Here is a 25,585-nt window from a genome sequence, read left to right as displayed (position 1 = left end):
CTCAGATGATTTTGACTTGCTCAAGGTCACGTAGCTAGGAAGAGGTCACACTGAGGCACAGACCAGGTCTGATTACAAAGTCATGCTCTTAACCACTGCATATACTGCTGCCTCATTTCCCACAGCAGCGGTCAGCAGCTTCTTAAGAAGAAAGAGACTAAGAAGGGTCAAAGATAAGGGATAGCATAACAAATAGAAGTAGTTGACAGACAGTATTTTTAAGATTGGGGGAGTATGGGGGAGTATAGAAAAACATTTCCCACATGTAAAACTATAAAATGACTTTCCGCATATTAAACCTTGTGCAAATAGTTTTGTGACAGCAGTGACTGATGGAAAACACATTAACATGGAGAACCAGCAGCAAGTTAATAATCTGAATTTTAAAGAGGCTTTTTTTCTGACAGATTAGAATCATCTTATAAATTTTTAAGAAATGTGAATAGGTGTCTGACATGAACGATTAAAGGGGAACTATTTAGTATTGCAAAATGAATTAAACCTCTAAAATGTCACCACGCAATTATGAGTAGAGGCAAAACTGCTAAAACTGGAGTAATAAATTGGGAAATTGCCACTTCCAAAAAGAAAAGGAAAATTTTGAAAGTTATTCTACAAACAAAATGCTCTTAATGGGGATGGGTCTGGAAGGCAGGGGTCTAAGCCTTAAGGGTAGGCATTGATAGGATGTGCAACCTGAGCCTCCTAACAGGCACTGTGGTCTGGCAGAGGGAAGGGAACAGCATCGTGATTGGAACCATGGCTTCCTCTTTCTCTTTCTCCTCCCGTGACTCCAGCTGTGCTCTTCCTTCTAGACATGCAATTTCTGTTGAGCACATTCACTGTTTCTCATGGGTGTGATGGCTCCATCATCATATATTTAATAGTTTTCCAAAATCAATACCTCTTCAATGTAGTGCTTTTGAAATCATAGTTCTCCACTGAAAAGTACTCATGATGGTACGTACTTGATAACAACTTCACCCACCAGGGAACATATTATAAAGCGGGCTTGAGAGCATGGTTATAACACAGGGTGTCCATTTTCTTCATCTGCAGCTAATTCTATGGTGTGGAAATACTGCTGACACCAAGAACTTCATTCTGTAATTTAGAACAGAAAAAAAAAAAAATCCCAACTATCCGTATTTCTTAGGAAAGCATGTTAGGAAGGAACATAGGGATTATTCACAGTTCTGAACTCATTGTGAGGGGCAAAAATCACAGATATTTGTTAAATGTCATAATTTTTCTTTCCTCAAATGGTTATTCTTCATGGACGTGAATTTACTCAAATATTTGATGGAAAAGGAAACTGTGGTATTTCAGGCTGACAGTTTGAAGGAGTCTGGGAACTGGAGGGTTTGAATTCAACTCTAGTGAAATAAATGCCATGGTGGTTGATTGGGAGAGTATTTAAAACCTTCTCATACTGATTACCTCTTGTTGTCCTCTCCCAGATACCTCTCCGAAGATGGAGCTTGTCCGGTTTTGGACGGATGGTTTAACAAATTATCAACTAGCTACATAGTAGGAAGCCATTCAAAAGGAAGACGTAGGTAAGTAGTTTTCACGCCTTTTTAAACCAGCTAAAAATCTTCTGCAGAACCCGAAATCACAGAGGAAAGTAAAGAGAACAGCTTTGCTGTAATCCAAGAGGGGGACCTGAAACGCTGTCCATGTGTTCTCTTGGGTGCTATGGGCCAGACACTTCTATATCCCAAGTTTTCTGGAGCACAGTTTAAAAACCATATTAGCCGGGCGCGGTGGCTCAAGCCTGTAATCCCAGCACTTTGGGAGGCCGAGACGGGCGGATCATGAGGTCAGGAGATCGAGACCATCCTGGCTAACACGGTGAAACCCCATCTCTACTAAAAAACACAAAAAACTGGCCAAGCGAGGTGGTGGGCGCCTGTAGTCCCAGCTACTCGGGAGGCTGAGGCGGGAGAATGGCTTAAACCTGGGAGGCGGAGCTTGCAGTGAGCTGAGATCTGGCCACTGCACTCCAGCCTGGGCGACAGAGCGAGATTCCGTCTCAAAAAAAAAAAAAAAAAAAAAAAAAAAACCATATTATACATCAACATGCAATCAGTGATTTCCTTTAGATGATGAAATTAATCTCTCTTTCATTTTTTCTCTCTGTATTTTTTAAATTTCCACAAAATATATTTTTATAAATAGCAGAAAGTAATAATTTTTTTCAAGCGACATATATCAGGATCCCGAAAAAAGTACAGAACTCAGGTTTCTGACTCTTACTGGGGAACAAATAAGTGACAAAATAAAGTGATCCATTTTGGGCCATGTGAGAACAGAGGATTGTAAGAGCGGGATATTTGGTCTTTCCTAATTCAAAGGCTCATGTTTACTTTTCCTTCACCTGGAGATAGCAGGGATAAACAGATGTTTATTTTAACTCTGCCCTAGATACCTTGCAATAGCTTCCAGTGAATACACTGGCCAGATATGCTCTCCCACTGTTTAAGATTGAAGAACAAGTCTGACTTCATTTTGGGAACTCTTGTTACTTAACCTTATGGGCACTGAGGGTGGTCACTTTTAGGAGAATGATGTAAATTACCTGCAGCATTTCTGCCTGAAACCTGTTCCACCCTTTCTTTTTCTAACATGCCATCATCTCCTTTTAAACTCTGAATCTCTGCCAACTCCTTTGTTCAAGTACTCCTTATTCTAGAGCTGTTTCCTAGGCTGGCTTTCCAGTCTTCCTGATTTCCCAGCAGGCTACAGCCAGACCACATCTATCATTTGATGGAGTTTACACTGATAGTGAGCTCAAAAAGTCAGTGTAAGGCCGGGCGCAGTGGCTCATGCCTGTAATCCCAGCACTTTGGGAGGCTGAGGCGGGCGGATCACGAGGTCAGGAGTTCAAGACCAGCCTGGCCAACATAGTGAAACCCTGTCTCTACTAAAAAATACAAAAATTACCCAGGCATGGTGGTGCATAGCTGTAGTCCCAGCTACTCGGGAGGTTGAGGCAGGAGAATCACTTGAACCTGGTAGGTGGAGGTTGCAGTGAGCCGAAATCGCGCCACTGTACTCCAGTCTGGGTGACAGAGCAAGACTCTGTCTCGGGGGGGGGGGGGGAGGAAGTCAGTGTGATGGGGTCATCCCAAGAGCAAATAATCCACTAGTTATAAAAGTACCTACTTTGGAGTCAAGCAGTCAGACCAAAATCTCTGCTCTGCCATTTCTATGCTGCATGACTTCTGCCAAATTAGTTAATCTCTGTAAGACTCAAGTTTTTCATTAAAAAAATAAGAATAATAAATAAAACCTGCCTCACAGCATTGTGTCACAGGCTTCCTATAAGAATTAAATGAAATCATTTATATAGAACACTTGTCACAACTTGTGGCATATTTTTTAAGAACTCAAATGATAGCTATTTATTATTATTATTATTATTATATGCTTAATATTTCTATTCTAGATTCTGGAACAAGGGAGGTGATGACGGTAGGGAGGAAAAGATCATGGACTTGTCCAGGAGACCTCAATTCTACTTGCTCAACCTGTGTGCTGTGAAGTGAAGCTATTGTACTAGATGAGGATCTCACCAGACAGGGTCCCAGTAAGACACAGATGGTGAACTTAATGAGTGAATTAAAAGGAGTTTAATCAAGGGATTATTTACAGAGGTGTGGACAGGGTTAAGGGAGACCATGAAGCATCCAGGGATTCACATCAGCAAGGAGCCACTGCCACCCTTGATCCCCACCTGAATGGAACAAGGGTAGGGAATGGTGTTCCTAGAAGCTGGTAAGAGTTGGAGCCCTGGAAGAGAGCCAGCCCACAAGAGCTGTATAGAGGAATTCAGGCACTACAAAAACCCTAGCCCAGCAGGAAAAAGCAAAGGAATATATTCCAGATTTGTCTCTCCTCTGATTACTAATCACTGATGGTATCTTGCTAGTTAAATCCATCAGAAAACCATGGTATGTGGAAGTCAGTGTGCTGCACAGAGCAGGGCAGAGAAGGGAGGGAGAGTAGGCAGAGAGAGTAACCAGCCTGGCAGATTTATGATTCTGAAAGTCTCAGAAAGTCCACTACACTAAGCTGGTCTGGAAGAATGCGTTAGGTAGGTGCAATGGCTCAGCAATAGATACCCTAACTCCTCCCAGGAAAACTGCGAACCCAAATTGCTGAGCTTAGGTCGGGAAATGGAGATCCCAGATATCCCTTGGGATGTGAACTATGGCTCCAAGAATCATGAGAGGCAGCTTCAAAGAAGCACAACCTAAACTACAAACCAGGCAGACGATCCAACAGAGATGTCAGGCTGAAGGAGCTGAGTAGAGACAGAATTCTGAGAAAAGGATAATGCAGAGCCCTCAAGTAACTAGTGATTGATGATGACGTTTGGAATACAAGTACGGGGCTGGGACTGGGGACTTTCTGAGATACTAAAGTGCATTTGTCAGAGCTCTTCAAGGGCCTCTGTGGTTCAGGAATAGAATGGTATACAATTCATTTGCTCATTAATTAATTACTTAATTCAACAAGTATGTAATTTTTTAAATTGAGATGGGGGTGCAGTCTCACTATGTTGCCTAGGCTGAACTTGAACTCCTAGGCTCAAGCAATCCTCCCACCTCAGTCTCCTGAGTAGCTGGGACTTTAGGTGTGTACCACCATGCCTGGCTCCAACAAGTATGTACTGAATTATCTTGTCTGTGCTAGGCAGGGGGCCAGGTGCTAAGGCTAGAGCAATGAAAAAAACACCCTGTCCTGAAGGAGCTCGACTAGATGACTCCTCGAATAGGGTCAACAGCCAATCACAACACAGTATGTATGATGAGTGGTCCTGAGGGATCAGAGAAGAAGGACATAACACTAGTCTGGGTGGGTAAGGAGAGCTTCTCAGGGAGGGGATCTCTATGCTGACCCTGAATTCTGAATTAGCCAGAGAGGGCAGGGTCAGAGAGGGAGGTGGGAACAGCTGGAGGAAGCTCCCATGTATTTAGGGGACTGCTAACAGTTCAGTAGAGTAAATGGGAAGTGACAAAAGTTGAGGCTGGAGGGGTAGGCAGAGGCAGATCCTAATAAGCATTTTTTGTTAGGGTGAAGACACTGAAGTCAATGGACAGGGAAGTGACATGATCAGATTTGAATTTCAGAAAAATCATTCTGGTTCCAGTGTGAAGGGCAGAGAAAGGGAGACTGGGCACAAAATACAGGGAGACCAGTAAAAAAGATGTTTCAACTATCTGAGAGAGAAACCATGATGTTTAGATATGCCTGAACCAGGGAGTACTAGTGGACATGAGTGAACAGACTCAGACACATTTGGTGGAAAAGCTGGCCAGGCTACGTGGCTGTCAGGATATCAGGATGAGAAAGAGGGAGAACTCTAGCTTGGTCACTGGGTTGCTGCTAATGCCAGTCACTGAGAGTCAAGCTACAGATGAATGAGGCACAGCTGGGTAGAGGGCTATGTGGGAACAGTTTGATAAAGATGTCTCTCTCTTTTTTGTGTGTGAGTCAGCATGCTTCATATGATTGAGAATAAATCATTAAACAGATTACACTTCATGTTATATTCTGAAAGTTTGTATTACCCCAAAATTCATATGTTGAAATATAATCCCCCGTGCAAAAATGACTGAGATTATTAAGAGGTGGGATCTTTAGGAGGTGTTTAGATCATGAGGGTGGAGCTTTCATGAATGGGATTAGTGCACTTATAAAAGTGGCCCAAGGGAGCTGTTGGCCCCTTCCACCATGTGAGAATACAATGAGAAGGTGCCATCTATAAAGAAGTGGGCCCTCATCAGACACCAAATCTGCTAGAGCCTTGATTTTGGACTTCCCAGCCTCCAGAACTGTGAGAAATAAATTTCTGTTGTTTATAAGCCATCTAGTTTATGGTATTTTTGTCATAGTAGCCCAAACATACTAAGATACTTCATAAATGTGTTAATGGTATTGCTGGGCTGGGGTCAGGGGAGTGTCCCCATCCTATAAGACTGGGAAACACTGAATTAAATGAAGCTAAACAGTTTTTGTTATCTCAGAACTTCTCAGAGTAATTAATAGCCTAGGGCCTTTGATGTCCTAAACAGGATATCACTTGCTGTATTTATCAAATCTATTTTATCCCCATCCCCCCACACCACCACACAACACCTATTTATATCCCTTGTAAATGAATTTCTCAGAACAGTGTTATTTAAAGTGTAGCCCAAAGACCAGCTTCAGTTTGCAAACTATTATAGTCTATGACAAGATAAGTACAGAAATTGAGACTGTTTAGAAAATTTTAAAAGCAATTTTGTGTCTTTGAATCTAATACAAAATCTAGGTTTGTATTTTGTATGTCTGCTTTTTCATCTTATTTTTCTAGTGAGTTATTTCTTTGTATTTTACAAAACTGTCAGCAAAGGATTAAAAGTTAAAAACAACAACGACCACACACACACAGACACACACACACATACACACACAAAAACAAAACAAAACAAAACAAAGCTGGTCCTTTACCACTGGTGGTTTGAGTGTCTCAGAAGGCCCTATGGAAACATGCTAGCTCAGTGGCTCTCAAATATGGCTACCTGTTTTCATATCCTGAGGAACTTATACAGATCTTGGGTTCCACCCCCAGAGAGTAAGACATAATTCATCTGGGAAGCAGCCTGGCACTGGGATTTGGAAAGATCTCTAGATGATTCTAATGTGTACCCAGGTTGAGAATCAGTGTGGCTCAAGGAAAAGCTCAGGTTCCAGGGTGTTCTTGATTGTACTCTCACACACCTGTACAAGGATCAAGGGGGAATTGGGAGGTGGCGGAGTGGGCCCTGGCTGCACAGAGGAATCACCAGGACTCTTTAAAATGGACTTAGTCCTGGGCCCCTCCTAAACCAATGAGATCAGAATCTTTGCTCATAGTTTCTGGGCACTGGTATTTTAAATAAATGATTCTAGATCATTCCTAAGGCAGCCAGGGTTGAGAAAGATTGGATTAGGAAGTCTAGTTGCAGATGGAACAGTGTGAAAGTCATCACAATAAAAATGTAGCCATTAATGTTTTTTAAAAAAAGCCTTGACAGGCTGGGTGCAGTGGTTCGCACCTGTAATCCCAGCACTTTGGGAGGCTGAGGCAAGTACATCACGAAGTCAGGAGTTAGAGACTAGCCTGGCCAACACGGTGAAACCCCGTCTCTACTGAAAATACAAAAATTAGCCAGGTGTGGTGGCACGTGCCTGTAGTCCCAGCTGCTCAGGTGGCTGAGGCAGAAGAATTGCTTGAATCCGGGAGGCAGAGGTTGCAGTGAGCCAAGACTGCACAACTGCACTCCAGCTTGGGCGACAGAGACTCCATCTCAAAAAAAAAAAAAAAAAACCTTGACAAATAGAGCCAAGGAAGGCCATGTAGAGAGGGTTCTCATGCTTGTGTGCCTGATAACAAAAAAGAGTCTGGAAAAAATACAACCTTACACAAAAGCCATCACAACGTTATACGAAAAATATTTCTGCAAGGGCATCTGCCCAACAACTGCCTGTCCAACCTCAAACTGGCATCATCCTTGTTATTGATCTTTGTAGCCAAGGATAATTATTTCAAAACAATTAGGTAATCCTTCTCTTTTTTTCCTTCAAAAACCTTTGTCTTCCTTTACCTCCCTGAATATGTACATGGTTTACTATGGTACGCATATTCCCATTGCAATGATCTATTCCCAAATAAATAGCTTGTCTTTTAGACAGTCTCTCTCTGTAATTTAGGTTGACAACAGTTAAAAATGGAGAAGTCAATTCATTGCTTCCCCCAGGGCCTAGAGTCAGTAGACCTCGGGATTCCAAATGTTTACCTTTTCTGGGTCTACAAAGCCAGGCAGCCATGGCTGTACCTGGGGTGTTAGGGGTAGAGGGGGCACTCTGGGCCTCACCATAGAGACTAATGAGAGGTTGAAAGGTTCTGGCACCCAAAGTAGCCTCTGAGTTCTTGCACCAGCCTCCTTCCTGCTCCTAGCTGATGCTATAACTTCTGGGAGGAAGTTAAGCACCACTTACACTTATTTTCCACGGAACCAAAGTAACTGAGCGGCAGGTTTTCTGAGAGAAGCAAAAAGGCGTGGCTCTTTATGCCTAAAGTTGTAGCCTTTGTGCTAAGAAACTACTTTCAGCCCTTGTGACAGCTGCGTTTCGGCATGTCCATTACTTCCTAATGCGTCCCCTGGAAGAGTCCAGCTGTTTATTTCCATCAGTCACTGAAACAGACGCCTTTTACTTGGGAAAAGCACAAATGCATTAGGACTTTGTGTCTAAAAGGAAGAAAGAGAGAGGAAAGGGGAAACACATGCAGTGTAAACAGTGGCTCTGACATTTGCTGGTAGAAGTTGGGGGGAAATGATTACAGCTATTTAACAAAAATTTGTAGGAGAGTGACGGGACAGGCCTGGAAGCAACTGAATATGCCCATTTTGTTGCCATGCCGCTAAGTATGATAACAGTGATTTCTCACAATGAAACTCTGGAACATACCATTGTCTTGCCTATGTGACTGTTATGGTCTGAATGCTCGTGACCTCCCAAAATTTGTATGTTGAAACCTAGTCCCCAGTGTGGTAGTATTAAGAGATGGGGTATCTAGGAGGTGATTAGGTCATGAGAGCAAGTCCTCACCAGTGGGACTGGTGCCTTGTGAAAGAGACCTGAGGGAGCTTGTGTGTCCCTCCTGCCATGTAAGGACACAACTATTAATAGAAAGCACCAACTGTGGTGAGAGAAACCTCACCAGACAGCACATCTGCTAGAAACTTGATTGTGAACTTCTCAGCCTCTAGAACTGTGAGCAACACATTTTACTGTTTATAAACTGCTCAGTCTAAAGCATGTTTTGTTATAGCAACATGAGTGGACTAAGACAGTGGCCAACATCAATTTTACCGAATGCTACAGGACAGTAATATTTGAAATTGTCCTGAAGTACAGCTTTGTATTGAAATCCTTAGTTCAAAAAAATCTATTATAAACAATATGAAACTCCAAAACCAAAGAAATGTTTAATAACAACAAAAGCTCAATAAGTAAGATCTCCTTACAGCAGGACACTCAGCCTTAGAGACATTAAGAAGGTGTCATAATTTGGTTTCTAGTTTGGAAAGCTCACAGATGATTTGGACTATGTAGATACTAGTCATTGTTTATGTCTGTTATGTTATAAACTGTTCAATAGTTGTAATTTTGCTATTGCTGTTTTACACAACTTAATCATTTATCCAAAAACCTCAAGTACTTACAACGTGCTAGGCATAAACAGCCATCATGTTAGGCCTGGGTTTCAATCCATAAATGAGCAAAGCAGGCATGGTTGTTACCTTCATGGAGTTCTTCTTTTAGTGGAGAAAATAACCATCAAACAAAGAATTTATTATGATAGTGGTAAGAGGTCCATTAAAAATGTACGGGACTGGGTTGGGTGAGATGGCTCACGCCTGTAATCCCAGCACTTTTGGAGGCCGAGGTGGGTGGATCACGAGGTCAGGAGATCGAGACCATCCTGGCCAACATCGTGAAACCTTGTCTATACTAAAAATACAAAAATTAGCTGGGCATGGTGGCACGTGCCTGTAATCCCAGCTACTCAGGAGGCTGAGGCAGGAGAATTGCTTGAACACGGGAGATGGAGGTTGCAGTGAGCCGAGATCGTGCCACTGCACTCCAGCCTGGGCATCAGGGCAAGAATCCGTCTCAAAAAAAAGAAAAAAAAAAAAAGAAAAGAAAAAGAAAAAAGAAAGAAAAGAAAAAGAAAAAACAATGTACGTGCTTGGCCGGGTACAGTAGCTCAAAGTGCCTGTAATCCCAGCACTTTGGGAGGCTGAGGCAGGGAGAATTGCTTGAACCTGGGAGGCAGAGATTGCAGTCAGTTGTGCCACTGCACTCCAGCCTGGGTGACAAAGTGAGACTCCGTCTCAAAAAAAAAAAAAAAAAAAAGGCCAGGCACGGTGGCTCACGCCTGTAATCCCAGCACTTTGGGATGCTGAGGCAGGTGGATCACAAGGTCAGGAGTTCGAGACCAGCCTGACCAATATGATAAAACCCCATCTCTACTAAAAATACAAAAAAAATTAGCCGGGCGTGGTGGCACATGCCTGTAATCCCAGCTACTCAGGAGGTCGAGGCAGGAGAATTGCTTGAACCTGAGAGGCAGAAGTTGCAGTGAGCCAAGATCTTGCCACTGCACTCCAGCCTGGGCGACAGACGGAGACAGAGGGTCTCAAAAAAAAGAAAAAGAAAAAAAAAATGTATGTGATTGGTGAGGTGCAATGGCTCATGCCTGTAATCCCAACTGCTTTGGAAGGCTGAGGTGGGAGGACCACTTGAGCCCAGGAGTTTGAGGCTGCAATGAGCTATGATCACACCATGGCACCCCAGCCTGGGTGACAGAGCAAGACTCCATCTCTAAAACTAGACAGTAAAAACTAGGCCAGGTGTGGTGGCTCATGTCTGGAATCCCAGCACTTTAGGAGGCCGAGGTGGGCGGATCACGAGGTCAGGAGTTCGAGACCAGCCTGGCCAACATGGTGAAGCCCCGTCTCTACTAAAAATACAAAAATTAGCCGGACACGGTGATGGATACCTGTAGTCCCAGCTTCTCAGGAGACTGAGGCAGGAGAATCACTTCAACCCAGGAGGCGGAGGTTGCAGGGAGCCGAGATCATGCCACTGCACTCCAGCCTGAGTGACAGAGCAAGACTCCATCTCAAGAAAAAAAAAAAAAAAGAAAGTAAAAACTACAAAAGTACACAATCATCTCTTTGCTTTCCTTCCCTTAGAAAAAAAACTTTTGCCTCCCTTTCTCCCTTTCCCTCCCTCTCTCCCTTCCTCCCTCCCTTCCTTCCTCAAAAAGCCATTAGGTAGACCCAAACAAGGCAGGCAGAGTGGAGGAGACAGGCCTGAGCCGAGATAGCCTATACAAGAAGGAGCGGCAGTCCAGCAGGGCCAAAGAGACCAGCTAGAGGTCAGGCGCAGTGGCTCATGCCTATAATTCCAACACCTTGGGAGGCCGAGGCGGGCAGATCACTTGAAGTCAGGAGTTTGAGACCAGCCTGGCCAACATGGTGAAAACCTGTCTCCACCAAAAAGTACAAAAATTAGCCAGGCATGGTGGTGTGCACCTGTAGTCCCCAGCTACTTGGGAGACTGAGGCAGGAGAATCACTAGAACCCAGGAGGCAGAGGTTGCAGTGAGTTGAGATCGTGCCACCACACTCCAGCCTGAGCGACAGAGTGAGACTGTCTCAAAAAAAAAAAAAAAAAAAGAGGTCACATACAGGAAGATTGGGCAAATACATAAATATATCAAAGGTTAATCTAAGCCAGATTTCTCACAAGAGAAGCATAAATATGGAAAGAAGAAAACCTTGAACAAACCCTTGGGTGTTGAATTGAAATTAGAAGTATTGAAAATTCTTGGTTTTCAATATATACAAATAGAGAAATAGAGATGTAATGTAATAGAGATGTAAATGTGTGCATATACATACATATACATACAGCTCTGTCAACTGAAAAGAACTGGGAGCCATGAGTACACCTACTACCCAGATGTTGATTTGCAAACCCCTCTCTCCACCAAAATGAACCAGGCCTCCTTGGAGAAATGGCTGCTTCCAGGACTGGGGCAGGGAAATTACAAGATGAGTCTAGACTATCTATATTTTCATGGCCAAAAATAAGGAGGTGTTCAAGCAAGATGAGGACATATTAAAAGGACACAAAAGGCAGCTTGAAGGGGCTCCCACTGGTCAAATCCACAACAATTCATACATCAAAAAATGCCAGTAGTAATAAAGCATAATCTATTGAACCAAATAAGAAACCCATGAGTCCACATTGGTATAAATAAATGAATTACTCAATAAATGGGGAGAAGAGAAACTTCCTTTGTGTATTAGAAAGCCTACTAATAAATGTAAAAGGAGTTATAGAGTTAGAAAATCACCATTTGGCATCAGTAATAATTATAGCAATAATTAGGCAGGAAGCATCAAAGGATGCTAAAACTTATGCGTGAAAGTGGGGTAAGTAACAGGAATTTCCACAGTCTCAAAGTTGCAGAGGAGCGGAATCATAGCCCCTCAAAGATGTCTCCATCCAAATCCCCAGAACCTGTGAACATGACAAAAGAGACTTTGTGGGTGTGAGTAAATTAATAATCTGGAGATGGGGAGGTTGTTCAGGTGGGTCTGATGTAATCACAAGGGTCCTTGTGAGTGAAAGAGAGCAGCAAGAGAATCAGAGAAGGAGATGAGATGATGAAAACAGGAGTCAGAGTCTGAGAAAGATTTGAAGATGCAACACTGCTGGCTTTGAGGATGGAGGAAGGGGCCAAGGAATAGAAGCTGGAGGAAACAAGGAAACAGGTTCTCTTCTAGAGCCTCCAGAAGGAACACAGCCCTGCTGACACCTTGATTGTAGCCCAGTGGGACTCCTTTCAGACTTATGACCTTCAGAACTGTAAGATTATTAAAATTGTGTTGTTTTAAGTCACTAAGTTTGTGGTAACAGGTTGCAGAAGCAATAGGAAACTGACACCATTACAAAAGAAAAAAAAGTAACTTCACAGTGGAAAAATCTTGACAAATACTATCTTAGTGAAAGTAACCAAAATTAACACCATCAGAAACAGGCCAATAAGGGTGTACTACCAGATAAGATGCAATGAAAACACACAGCATCTGTTATTATTTTAGTCAACAAATGCATAAACTGAGGCATAAGACAACATCAGACGAATCCAAATTGAGAGACATTTTACAAAATGCCTGGCATGTAACTTTTTAAAATGTCAAAGTTATGAAGGTCAAGGATAGGGTGGCAACTTACAGATTGAAAGATACTAAAAACAAACAAAAAATGACAACTGGAGCAATGTATGACTCTGGCCTGATTCTTTGCTACAAAGGAGCTACTGAGACAACCGAAAAAATGTAAACAGATACTGGGAGACGGATCAAGGGGAATTCTTTGTACTGTTCTTACAACTTTTCTATGTAGAACTGTTTCCAAAAAAAATTTTTAAGTGGATGATTGTCATGGTAATACGAGTCTTGCGCAAGCTTAACGGATAAAGAATGTCAGAGGATTGGTGGAGATGGGCGGGGGATATGAAACGTGAGGCTGGACAAGACAGCACATTTTAGGATGGAGATAATGGCCTGAGAGTGTTTCTGATTTGACCGGTGAGGCCCTTGTTCCTGAATGGAAATTAGGCTAGATTCGCCTTTGCCTGAGTCCCTTAGCTTTGAAACTTGCCAGGTTGGCCTGTTTGCTAACACTGCCCCCTCAGGTTGCCCCCGAAGGTGCCTCAGAAAACCGTACTGAGGCGCAGTTAGAGCCTCATTTAGAAACTCGGAAAATACCAACGTGATGATTATTTCAACTTAATACGGCCAGCAGATGGCAGCAGGCAACTCAGGGAAAGAAAGCGAGAGACCCGGAGATGGGAGGTCCGTGGTTGCTGCTTCAGCTCAGCCAGGAGAGAGCAAAGGCCGACTGGCTCATTGAGTTGGTGGCCATCTTTGAATTAAAGGGTTCCTGCCAGGCAACAGAACCTCGGACGGCCCAACCTTACTCCCTGGACATCATGGCGGAAAGAGGAGGACTGAGGGAAATTTCATTGTGTTTTAAAGAAAAAAACGTTTACTTTTTCCTAATAATATAAAAAAGAAAAAGAGAAGCCATCCTTTAATGGAACCTGAATTAGATGCCTCGAGAGTCCCAAACATTAAGAACAGAAAGAGCTGGATTCACGAGTCATGGGGTCCAAAGTGGCATCAAGTATTTCGGACAATGATAATAAAAATAGAGCCTCAGTTTATTTACCTGTAAAATGGGAACAGAGGATTTCGCAAATCAGATGAGTCAATATATGCAGAGAGTTTGCTTTTTATTATTTATTTTTATGAAACAGGGCCTAACTCTGTCATCCAGGCCACAGAGAGTTTAGAATAGTGACTGGCATGTGGTCAGCACTTAATAAAAATTACCTGCAATTATTATTATTTACTGAACACTTACTGTGGCCCAGGCATTCAGTTAAGTGTTTTATGTATGTTATATTATTTATTTCTTACAACAGTCTTGTACTATATATTTTATTAACTCAATTAAAAAATTTCAGGCTCAGAAAATTTAAATAATTTACACATGTACCAAATGCCTATTAGGGACACTGTGGATTCAGCAGGAATAAGGACAGACATGATCCCTGTCCTCCTGTAACAACCATCTGTCTAGTTGAGGGTCATACAGCTAGCCAGAGTAGAGTTTGAACCCAGGTGTCTCTTGCTCCTCTTTGGCTGCCTTCCATAATAAAAAGAGTGAATTGGCCGGGCATGGTGGCTCACACCTGTAATCCCAGCACTTTGGGAGGCTGAGGTGGGTGGATCACGAGGTCAGGAGATCAAGACCATCATGGCCAACACGGTGAAACCCTGTCTCCACTAAAAATACACAAATTAGCTGGGCATGGTGGCTCGTGCCTCTAATCCCAGCTACTCAGGAGGCTGAAGCAGGAGAATCACTTGAACCAAGGAGTTGAAGGTTGTGGTGAGCTGCGATTGTGCCATTGCACTCCAGCCTGGCGACAGAGTGAGACTCTGTCTCAAAAAAAAGTGAACTTTTACCGAATACCCATTGTGTGCCAGGAACTTTACATACTATTTAGTTTACATATTCCCCAACCCAATGAAGTAAGAATTATTGTCACCACCATTATACATATGAGGAGATATTAAATGCTTTGCCCAAAGACCATGCCACTAAGGAGCAGGCACATCTGTTATGTATTTGAAGTCCATACTCTTTCCATGGCAACACACTGTAGATGCTTCCTAGGGTCAGAAGGGATCTGCACCAGCATCATCCTCATTCTGTCCACAAGTTACATCAAAGTCCCACCCAGGAAGGTCATGCAATCAAAATGATATATTGGTAGTAAGGATCCTCTGAGATCTTCAGATTCAACTCTTTGAGCAACATTTTTTTTTTTTTTTTTGAAACAGAGCTTCGCTCTTGTTGCCCAGGCTGGAGTGCAATGGTGCGATCTCAGCTCGCCACAACCTCTGCCTCCTGGGTTCAAGTGATTCTCCTGCCTCAGCCTCCTGAGTAGCTAGGATTACAGGCATGCGCCACCTCACCTGGCTAATTTTGTATTTTTGATAGAGACGGGTTTTCTCCATGTTGGTCAGGCTTGTCTCAAACTCCCGACCTCAGGTGATCCGTCCACCGTGGCCTTCCAAACTGCTGAGATTACCTGCGTGAGCCACTGCGCCTGGCCTGAGCAACGTATTTTAAAGTAGACACAGAAATCCCTATCAAAACTGGCACAGCAAACAAAGGGAATTTATTGGTTAAAGTAATAATTGGTTGATTGATGAAATACTCAAGGAATACTTCAGCTTCAGAAATGTCTTCATTGGGAACGAATTTCTCTCTCACTGTATCATTGGATGCTTTTCTTCTGTGCTGGCTCCATGCGTAGTCCATTAGAAAGAGAACTCTCACAGTTGAGTTCTAACTAGATCTTTGCCACATTCAAACACAAATCCTGGGTCTGATTCTCATTGCTCTAAATTGGGTCACATGCTCATCACTGAACCAATCACTTTGGCCAGTTGGGGCCTACCCTTGAAGCTGAAGCGTGTCAACCTCTCTCACACCTGATGAGATTTAACAGCAGGGAGGGGTTATTCTCCAAATACAATTTGGGGTATCTTTCTACTCAAAGGATGAATGATTATGGTGGTTGAATGACAAAAACAACAGATGTCTCCTACATCTACATTCTAATCAAACTGAACTATTTTGTAGTGTCTAAGGCACATTCTGTACTTTCCTTCTGGCAGGCTGTTGGTCACATTCTTCTCTTGATTAGTACACATTGTTCTCTTGGAACACTTGATTTCCACCTTCCAATATCTCCCAACCAATCCTCTCTGGCCTTCACAATTTAAATACTGTCTCCTTATTTCCAATGGATATAATCCCTTCTTTCTCTGAGTGTGAACACCTCTCACAATTCTCTTATCTTCCCGTTATATTTTAGTTATTTGTATATTTGTCTTAACCCAACCAATCCTAAATTTTGAGTTAGATTCCTTATGTTAATGACGAAGATGCTTATAATCTACAGAGGAAGGAATTATATTTAGAAATTTTAATCAATAGCAAAGATAAATACCTTAGTAAGTTGCTTAAAATCTAAATCAGTAGATTCCAAATGAATGAGCATTTACTGTAATTGCAGACAGATTACATTTTAACAGTAAAATTTATTTTCAGATTAACTGAAGTTGACCACCACATTTCCACTGCAACCCTTACTGAAAGATTTGACACTGGGCCATCTTTAGTGCTGTGAGATATCCCAGTGTCTAAAAGTGAATCATTCTGGACATGGGTATTCCTCCTTGAGTGAGTGCAATAGGTAAATTCCTCAGTTATTTGTCTTTCCCTCATGGGTCTGTAAAATCCTTCACACTTATGCTGGACTTATATCTCTACAGCCAAACAGTGCTTAGAATATTTTGGGCACTCCATAAATATTTGTCAAATGAAGGAGTGAAGGAATAAAAGCAACAATGATTGAGAAAAGTATGTGTTTATGTGTTTATCCTTTTAGATGTTTTGAAAAACAATCTCCAGATGTTAGTTTATTTTTCTGTCTTTTGCCCACTTCTGCTGAAAAAGGAGCACTAAAATAATTCCTGATGAAGGGTTTTAGGTCACAGGTTGAAAGAATGCTAGGGCTAAAGGAAATATCCACTGCCCACTGTTCCTGGCAGTTAGCAGACACTAAAGTGGTGTGAGAATGGATATAAAAGAAGGATAGGTGACTTTTACTATGCATAAAAACATAAATCCTGAAGTCCTAACAGATTATATAGTCAAGGTTCTGATGGGCCACTTAAAATTGCTAGTTATTTGGGGTCATATGTTGCTGCCACAAAAGTTGGGGTTTAACTGGCATTTATGTCCTTCTTGTAACAAAGGAAAAACAAGTACCTCCATAAGTCTTTGCCTTAGAGCAAGCAGTCCAATAAGAGACCAAAATACTCACTTGAATCTCTGCAGGACAAAATGATCCCAGAGGCTGTCATCCTCAAATATTTAAGAACCCCGTAGAAGAGTTCTTATTTAATTCATGTAAAAACAGGGCAAGGGTGTGTTGTGTGGAGGGGAAGGATGAGCTCTTTAGAAAAGACAGGCCCAAATGTTCCTGTCAAGGGAATTTATCACCCTTATTAGGAAATGACTTTGCTATATGGAAGAGCTCATGTTCCTTCGATCAGGGCTGCTTGTTCTATTTTTTCTGACTAATTTCTTGCAGTTACTCAGACTTTCCTGGAATTAAGCTGATTTATTTGAAAGCTGAACACTGCAATCCTGATCTCTAAAACATGCATGGAGCTTCTGCTGGAAAGGTGTTAGATATTATATCTGAGTGTCTAATTATAAGGAGTTTCGGTATTCACTGAGCAACCATAGGTGCTAGGAGTAGCAAAGATCCTAACAGTCAACAGCATCTTTATCTGAATATTGAAAGAATATTGCCAATGTGGGATACAATCATAGGCTAAATTCTATAACACAAACTTGAAATGCCATCCCCATTAAAATAGTAGATTAGTGTGGGTTAGAGAATTTGAGGAAGGCCTCAGGAGGACATTCCAGGTAGAGAGAATTATTAGGACAAAGACCCAGCACCCTGAATAGGATTTCATTTAATTTAGCAAGTACTGGCCAGCCATGGTAGCTCATGCCTGTAATTCCAGCACTTTGGGAGGCGAAGGCAGGATTGCTTGAGCCTAGGAGTTCAAAACCAGCCTGGGCAAATAGCGAGACCCTGTCTCTAATATTTAAAAGAAAAATAGGCCGGGCGCTGGTGGCTCACGCCTGTAATCCCAGCACTTTGGGAGGCCGAGGTGGATGGATCACGAGGTCAGGAGATCGAGACCATCCTGGCTAACATGGTGAAACCCCGTCTCTACTAAAAGTACAAAAAATTAGCCGGGCATGGTGGCGGGTGCCTGTGGTCCCAGCTACTTGGAAGGCTGAGGGAGGAGAATGGCGTGAACCCGGGAGGCGGAGCTTGCAGTGAGCCGAGATCGCGCCACTACACTCCAGCCTGGGAGACAGCGATACTCCGTCTCAAAAAAAAAAAAAAAAAAAAAAAAAAAAGGAAAGAAAAGAAAAAGAAAAACAATTAGGAATTATTAAAAAAAATAAAAATTGTAGAAACAAGTTTTAAATTAAAAAAAAAATTAATAACTGTTGGCCGGGCGCATTGGCTCTCGCCTGTAATCCCAGCACTTTGGGAGGCCGAGGCGGGCAGATCACAAGGTCAGGAGATGGAGACCATCCTGGCTAACATGGTGAAATCCCGTCTCTACTAAAAATACAAAAAGTTAGCTGGACGTGGTGGTGGGCACCTGTAGTCCCAGCTACTCGGGAGGCTGAGGTAGGAGAAAGGTGTGAACCTGGGAGGTGGAGCTTGCAGTGAGCTGAGATTGCGTCACTGCACTCCAGCCCGGGCGACAGAGCGAGACTCGTCTTAAAACAATAAAATAAATAAATAAATAAATAATTTAACAAGTATTTATGAAGCAGCTCCTTTGTGCCAGACACTGGACTTAGCCCCGTGAATACAATGGTAATAAGAGAAATACGGTCTCTGCCCCTGCAGCACTTACAGGTTAGTGGGGTATACATGGAACATCAGAGGAGTAGATGGAATATATTTGTGTTGACTGTTAAAGGCTAGTTGGAGGGAAAGGGCAGGCCAGTGAACTGGAGGAGGATGGATATGACTCAACTGCTTCAAGGGAGCACTTGATGGGAGTGCATGGTATTTTTGTCTGTGGTACAGAGGGGAGCTTGAGGTAGGGGCAAGTGGAGAAATGGACACCAACATGAGTGTGGGAGTGTGGTGGGAAAGCCTGAACTCAGGCTTTGTGCTTCCTTCTCTGTCTGTTTTTATCTGGTACTCCTGCAACCTGAGTCCTCTTTAATTAATTAATTAATTAATTAATTTGTTTTTGAGATGGAGTTTTGCTCTTGTTGCCCAGGCTGGAGTGCAATGGCACGATCTTGGCTCACCGCAACCTCCGCCTCCCAAGTTCAAGCGATTCTCCTGCCTCAGCCTCCCGAGTAGCTGGGATTACAGGCATGCGCCACCACGCCCGGCTAATTTTGTATTTTTAGTAGAGACGGGTTTCTCCATGTTGGTCAGGCTGGTCTCGAACTCCTGACCTCAGGTGATTGGCCAGCCTCGGCCTCCCAAAGTGCTGGGATTAAAGGCATGAGCCACTGCACCTGGCCGAGTCCTCTTTTATTTAGTGAGCTTAAGGCAAGACTGTTTCACATGTTTAGAACCCTGCAAAATGAGGAACATTGGTTCTTGAGCCAAACTGAACTGCCTCTGCTGAGCTGTCGATTACACATCATGAAGAAGAAGAGTGATACCTTTAGAGTGTCAACGAAGAGAGTCAAACTCTGTAAAATATTTAAAGAGGTTTATTCTGAGGCAAATAGGAGTAACCATGGCCCGTGACACAGCCCTCAGGAGGTCCTGAGAACATGTGCCTAAGGCAGTCAGGGTTCAGCTTGGTTTTACACATTTTAGGAAGGCATGAGACATCAATCAAATACATTTGAGAAATACATTGGTTTGGTCCAGAAAGGCGGGACAATTCAAAGCGGGGTGGCAGGGGTGGTGGGGGTGGGGCAGGGGGGTGGGTTGTTGGTGGGGAGGTTTCCAGGCTATAGGTAGATTTAAACATTTTCTGGTTGACAATCAGTTGAGTTTGTCTAAAGAGCTGGGATCAACAGAAAGGAAATGTTCAGGTTAAAATAAAAAATTGTGGATACCAAGGTTTTTTTGAAATCTCATAGTGGCTGCCCTTAGAGACAATAGATGACAAATGTTTCCTATTCAGAACTTTTAAAAGGTGATAGACTCTCAGTTAATCTCTTCAGGATTGGAGGGCCTGGAAGAAAAAGATCTAGCTATGTTAATAGAGATTATTTACAGATGCAATTTTTCCCCACAAAGGATGGCTTTGCAGAGCCATTTCAAAATATGGCAAATAGACATGTGTTTTTGGGTAAAGTATTTTGATTTTCTTCTTTGTCCCATAATGTTATACCAGAGTCAGATTGGAAAGTAAGTCATGACATATAGAGTTAAATAAAACCCATCTCATGAGAATTTATGGTTTGCAGGGCATGACTCCCCAGACCCCTCAGACAGGAATTTGGGCAAGATTTTAAAAATCAGAGCTTAGTCCTCATTAGTCTTTGCTCCAAGAGAAATTCCTCTGGTGTCTTCATAACAGCTTTCACAAACATGAGAAGTACTGTGTGAGGTTGTGCATCATTTCAAGAATGTTCTCAAGCAAATACTTTCTGATTGTTTTTTATATTGTGTACTCTGCAAAAAAAAGCACCTTCAGATGTTGGTTTTTCATTCAGATTCTTTATTAAATCAAATTTTCTCATAGGAACGTTGAACTTTAGTGAGAAAAGATGTTAAATAAATACATATTTCTGGTTGCTAAACCTAAGAAAATAATCTTTCAGCATTGCATAGGCAGAGCATAAAGAAATAAGATTTCGGCTGGGCATGGTGGCTCACGCCTGTAATCCCAGCACTTTGGGAGGCCAAGGCGGGCGGATCACGAGATCAGGAGATCGAGACCATCCTGGCTAACATGGTGAAACCCTGTCTCTACTAAAAATACAAAAAATTAGCCAGGCATGGTGGCGGGCACTTGTAGTCCCAGCTACTCTGGAAGCTAAGGCAGGAGGATGGCAAGCCGGGGAGGCGGAACTTGCCGTGAGCTGAAATTGCGCCACTGCACTCCAGCCTGGGTGACAGAGCAAGACTCCGTCTCAAAAAAAAAAAAAAAAAAAATGTATATCATGTTGGGTGACTTAGGACCCTGAACTCAAATTCAGGAATGATTACTGACATATTCTGCAGAGGTTAAGTGGTACACAAAACACCCTATAAATGGGTCCTGTCCTCAGAGTCTTGGACAAGAAGACCTGGTTTCTGAGAACAGCTCTGTTATTAAAAAGCCATATAGCTTAGTCTATGAAAGTTTTTTGGCCACGATGGTATTTAAAAAGCTTTTAGTTGTAGGTGCCTTCATATGGGGTATGCATCTTCTCTTTGCCAGAGTCCCCACGCTTACTATTAATTATATCTGACTTTCATGTTACTTGCCTGGGCTAGTCCCTGCTACCATTTGAATTTCTTACACTTGACAGGAGTGGGGACAATGACATTAACCCTGGGACAACTGCAGCACTCCTGGGGTAGGTTCAGGAGTAAGAAGTAACCAATGAAGAAAGATGGAAGATCACTAGGAAAAAAAATGCTGTTTTGGAAACAAAAGGTCTTTCAATACAGAGGTGAAATTGGTACAGAAAGTTCAAATAGAGGCCTGGCAAGGTGGCTCATGCCTGTAATCCTGGCACTTTGGGAGGCCGAGGCGGGTAGATCACCTGAGGTCAGGAGGTTGAGGCCAGCTTGGCCAACATGGTGAAGCCCTATCTCTACTAAAAATACAAAACATTAGCCGGGTGTGTTGGCACATGCCTGTAATCCCAGCTACTCAGGAGGCTGAGGCAGGAGAATTGCTTCAATCCGGAAGGTGGAGGTTGCGGTGAGCCAAGATCACATCATTGCACTCCAGTCTGGCAACAAAAGCAAGACTCCATCTTAAATAAAAACAAAACAAACAAAAAACAATACAAAGAAAGTTAAAACAGAATAAGAACAAAGGGTTGGCAATTAGGAGATTATTGGTAGCAAAGGAAAGTTTCAGTGGTACAGTTGGGACAAAAACCAGCCTGAAATCATATTAAGCAATGTGAGAGGTTCAAATAGGACTAATAAGTAGTGTAATTTTGACTATAAAGTCACAATTCAGAGTTGGAATCCAACCCTCCCACTGATGTGTAGCAATCATCACCAAGTTAATGCATTTCCAGAAAACATAAACTTTCAGTGATGAATCTTAGCTATATTGTCATACTGACTCAGGTTGATAGAAGGATCTTAATGGGGTCACTGGGGAATATAAACGAGATGCCAAGTAGAAAACATGTTAATGTCTTGGCACAAGGAAGCCCGAGGTGTTCTAGAAGCCGCTAATGCATTTTACATGATTGCTTAATTTCAGGAAATCCTGACTCACTGCCCCTATAGGGTAAGAAGCAAAGGCTGGTCTCAATTTACAATCCTACACACCAGTTTTGAGTAGAGCTTAGATTATTCCTGGCAGCAATATGTCTGTTCAGTGCCTATTTAAATTTGAAAATGTTTTAGTATATGTATATTTTGTTTTCTTTGAGAAAAAGCAGGCTGTATTTGAAATGTTCTGAAAACCACTGTGACTAAATGGGTAAGGTAACGCCTCCTCGCTTAACTTTTGAATGGACGTGGAGTGCCATCATCAAATCTACAGTCAGACCACTGAGCCCTTGAAAGATGGTCCAGGTGAAGCTTGAATAAAGAAAAATAAGAAAACAGTTAGAACTAGCTTGTTAGCATTGGGTGATGAAAGAAGTGGAATGCTACAAATAATGTCACTGAAAATGCACCCATTTTATTATTGAATGTTCCCAATAATGCGTTCATAGTAGTTATTATGAACCCTACTTCATATAGGTGAATAACAGGGAAAGGAATAATTAGACAATTTAGCTAAAGTCACATGGTAAACCAGTGAAGATCCAGGGTTCGACTTCAAATAGGATCAGTGTCACTCCAGATTTGTCCTCCATCTACTCCCTCTCCTACCTTCCTCAGCAACGATTCCAAACCTTCCTTACAAGCCCATCACGCAACCCTTAGCTGCTCTCTCAAATTCTGATGAATGGCCTTGTGTCCCACATGGCTGAGAAAGCTGAGGTCCTTCCCTTTATGTGTTATCTGGTTGTGCACACTCTTGCCCATCCTCATCTCTCGTCCCCCAGGCTCTCTTCCTTCCATGTGAAGCCAACCGCCCAGGCATTTGACCCATTGCCTCTCCCACACACACACGTTTTTTTTTTTTTTTGAGATGGAGTCTCTCCCTGTCACCCAGGCTGGAGTACAATGGTTCAATCTCGGCTCACTGCAACCTCCACCTCCCGGGTTCAATCAATTCTCCTGCCTCAGCCTCCCAAGTAGCTGGGACTGCAGGTGCATGCCGCTATGCCCAGCTACTTTTTGTATTTTTAGTTGAGAGGGGGTTTCACCATGTTGGCCAGGCTGGTCTTGAACTCCTGACCTCATGATCCGCTTACCTCGGCCTCCCAAAGTGCTGGGATTACAGGTGTGATCCACCGTGCCTGGCCTCCCACACACTTTTATTTCTCCTTCTTCACTGGTAACTTCCCCTCAGCTTGTCAACATCTCAAGTTTTTCCCAGGTTAAAAAACTCTTCCTTTGATTGTCAAAGCCAATCTGTCTGTTCCCTGTCTTATTCAAATTTATCCAGTTGTCTCTACTTCCCGCCTCCCCATTTCTTTCCAATTCACTTATCTCCCCACTGCCCTGAAATCTGGTTTCTTCTGAAGTGTGTCCCTCCACCCCCATCCCAAAATTATATGTGGAAGTCCTAATTTCCAACACCTCAAAATGTGACTATATTGGGAGACAGGGTCTTTTTTATTTTATTTTATTTTTTTGAGACAGAGACTCACTGCGTTGCCAGGGTGGAGTGCAGTGGCACAATCTCAGCTCACTGCAACGTCCGGCCCCGGGGTTCAAGCGATTCTCCTGCCTCAGCCTCAAGAGTAGCTGGGACTACAGGCATGCGCCACCCTGCCCAGTTAATTTTTGTATTTTTAGTAGAGACAGGGTTTCACCATGTTGGCCAGGATGGTCTTGATCTCTTGACCTTGTGATCTGCCCACGTTGGCCTCCCAAAGTGCTGGGATTACAGGCATTAAGCCACTGTGCCCTGCCAAGATAGGATCTTTAAAGAGGTAATTAAGTTAAAATGAGTTCACAAGGGTAGGCCCTAATCCAATATGACTGGTGTCTTTATAGGAAGTGATTAGGACACAGATGGACAACCATGTAAGGCCATGTGAAGACACTGAGAGAAGATGGTTACCTGCATGTCAAGGAGAGAGGCCTCAGAGGAAACCAACACTGCTGGTACCTTAATCTCTGATGTCTAGCCTCCAGAACTGCGAGAATATAAATTCCTGTTGTTTAAGCCACCCAGTCTGTGGTACTTTGTTATGGCAGCACTGACAAACTAATCCAGGCAGTTTGAAAGAGTTCTTACTAAGGTCACTAATGACCTTCCAATTGTAAAAATCATATTTTCAGTCCTTATTCTGTTGGAATTTTCTTCTGTATGTGACATGAAAGACCAATGTATTGGTGTCCCTGATACTCTTTTGGGCTTCTTCATAACCTTTTATTTGTTTCCTTTCTTTTCCACGGGTTCTTCTTTCCTTCTCAGACATTGACGTTCTCCTGGATCCAGTGCTACACCACTGCTCTTAACATTCTTCTCTAGGATGATCTCATCCTTTCTTATGGTTTTAATATAGCGGACTCAGAAATTGGAAGGGAGGCTCTAAAATTAGTGTGTAAGGCAAAAATATTGCATGTAAATTTACCCTTGAAAATTCCTTAGAAAAGTACAACAAAGTGGCTTACCTGTTAGTGATGTGAGGAACTGAGATGAAATGAGGGAAGAGACTCATATTTTCCATTGCAAACTCACTTTGGTGCATATGCTGAGTGGGGAAATTATTTTATTTAATTTGTTTTTCTGTCTTTCCATTTTGCCATCTGTGTTTGATTGAATTTGCACAGGTTAAATGTACGTGTGATGAATTACATTGTACTGGCGTACTTGCTTATTCTAAACTTCTCCCTCAGACCTTTCTTCTGAGCTTCAAACACATACAGCAACTTCCACCTGAACGTCTCCCCTTGGAAATCTCAGACTTCATAAGCTCAAATTCAAAAAAGACGCCTTCATTTTTCCCTTAACTGGCCCTTTGTCCTGAATTCTCAGTGTGAGCATCCATGAATCAGTTAAGTCATCCATGATGTTTCCCTTTTCCTCCTCATCGAAAAAAAGAGATTGCAAATAGATCTGTGGGCCATCAAGTTTGGCTTCCATTGAAAGAATTTAAATTTGTTGCCACTATTTAAAAATGAGGATGTTTTGCATTTTTAAATGCCAAATTCTAGATTCTTTTGAAAAACTAGAGTATTTGGTAACATTGGACCCATACTCCAGTATAGCCAAGGTCAGCCAGAAGAGAGAAGCAGCAGCTGTCTTTTATTTTTTTCTTTTTTTTTTTTTGAGATGGAGTTTTGCTTTGTCACCCAGGCTGCAGTGCAGTGGTGCGATCTCGGTTCACTGCAAACTCCACCTCCCGGGTTCAAGCGATTCTCCCATTCAGCCTCCCAAGTTGCTGGGATTACAGATGTGCACCACCACACCTGGCTAATTTTTGTATGTTTTAGTAGAGATGGGGTTTCACCATGTTGACTGATTGGTCTTAAACCCCGGACCTCAAGTGGTCCACCTGCC

General features: G+C 42.6%; 1 long non-coding RNA gene across 1 annotated transcript in view; it reads left to right on the top strand.

Moving 5' to 3' along the window:
• The window catches only part of LOC116272709, a 29,007-nt gene extending 3,851 nt beyond the window's left edge, over positions 1 to 25,156 (top strand). The window contains exons 3-4 of the long non-coding RNA XR_004181319.1: positions 1,461 to 1,559; positions 24,073 to 25,156. This is a non-coding gene — a long non-coding RNA (uncharacterized LOC116272709). The remainder of the gene's footprint in view (positions 1 to 1,460; positions 1,560 to 24,072) is intronic.
• The last annotated feature ends 429 nt before the right edge of the window (positions 25,157 to 25,585 follow it).

This window comes from Papio anubis, unplaced genomic scaffold (genome assembly GCF_008728515.1).
Source record: "Papio anubis isolate 15944 unplaced genomic scaffold, Panubis1.0 scaffold17, whole genome shotgun sequence".
NCBI classification, from domain to species: domain Eukaryota; kingdom Metazoa; phylum Chordata; class Mammalia; order Primates; family Cercopithecidae; genus Papio; species Papio anubis.
This window is presented reverse-complemented; position numbering and strand designations above follow the sequence as displayed.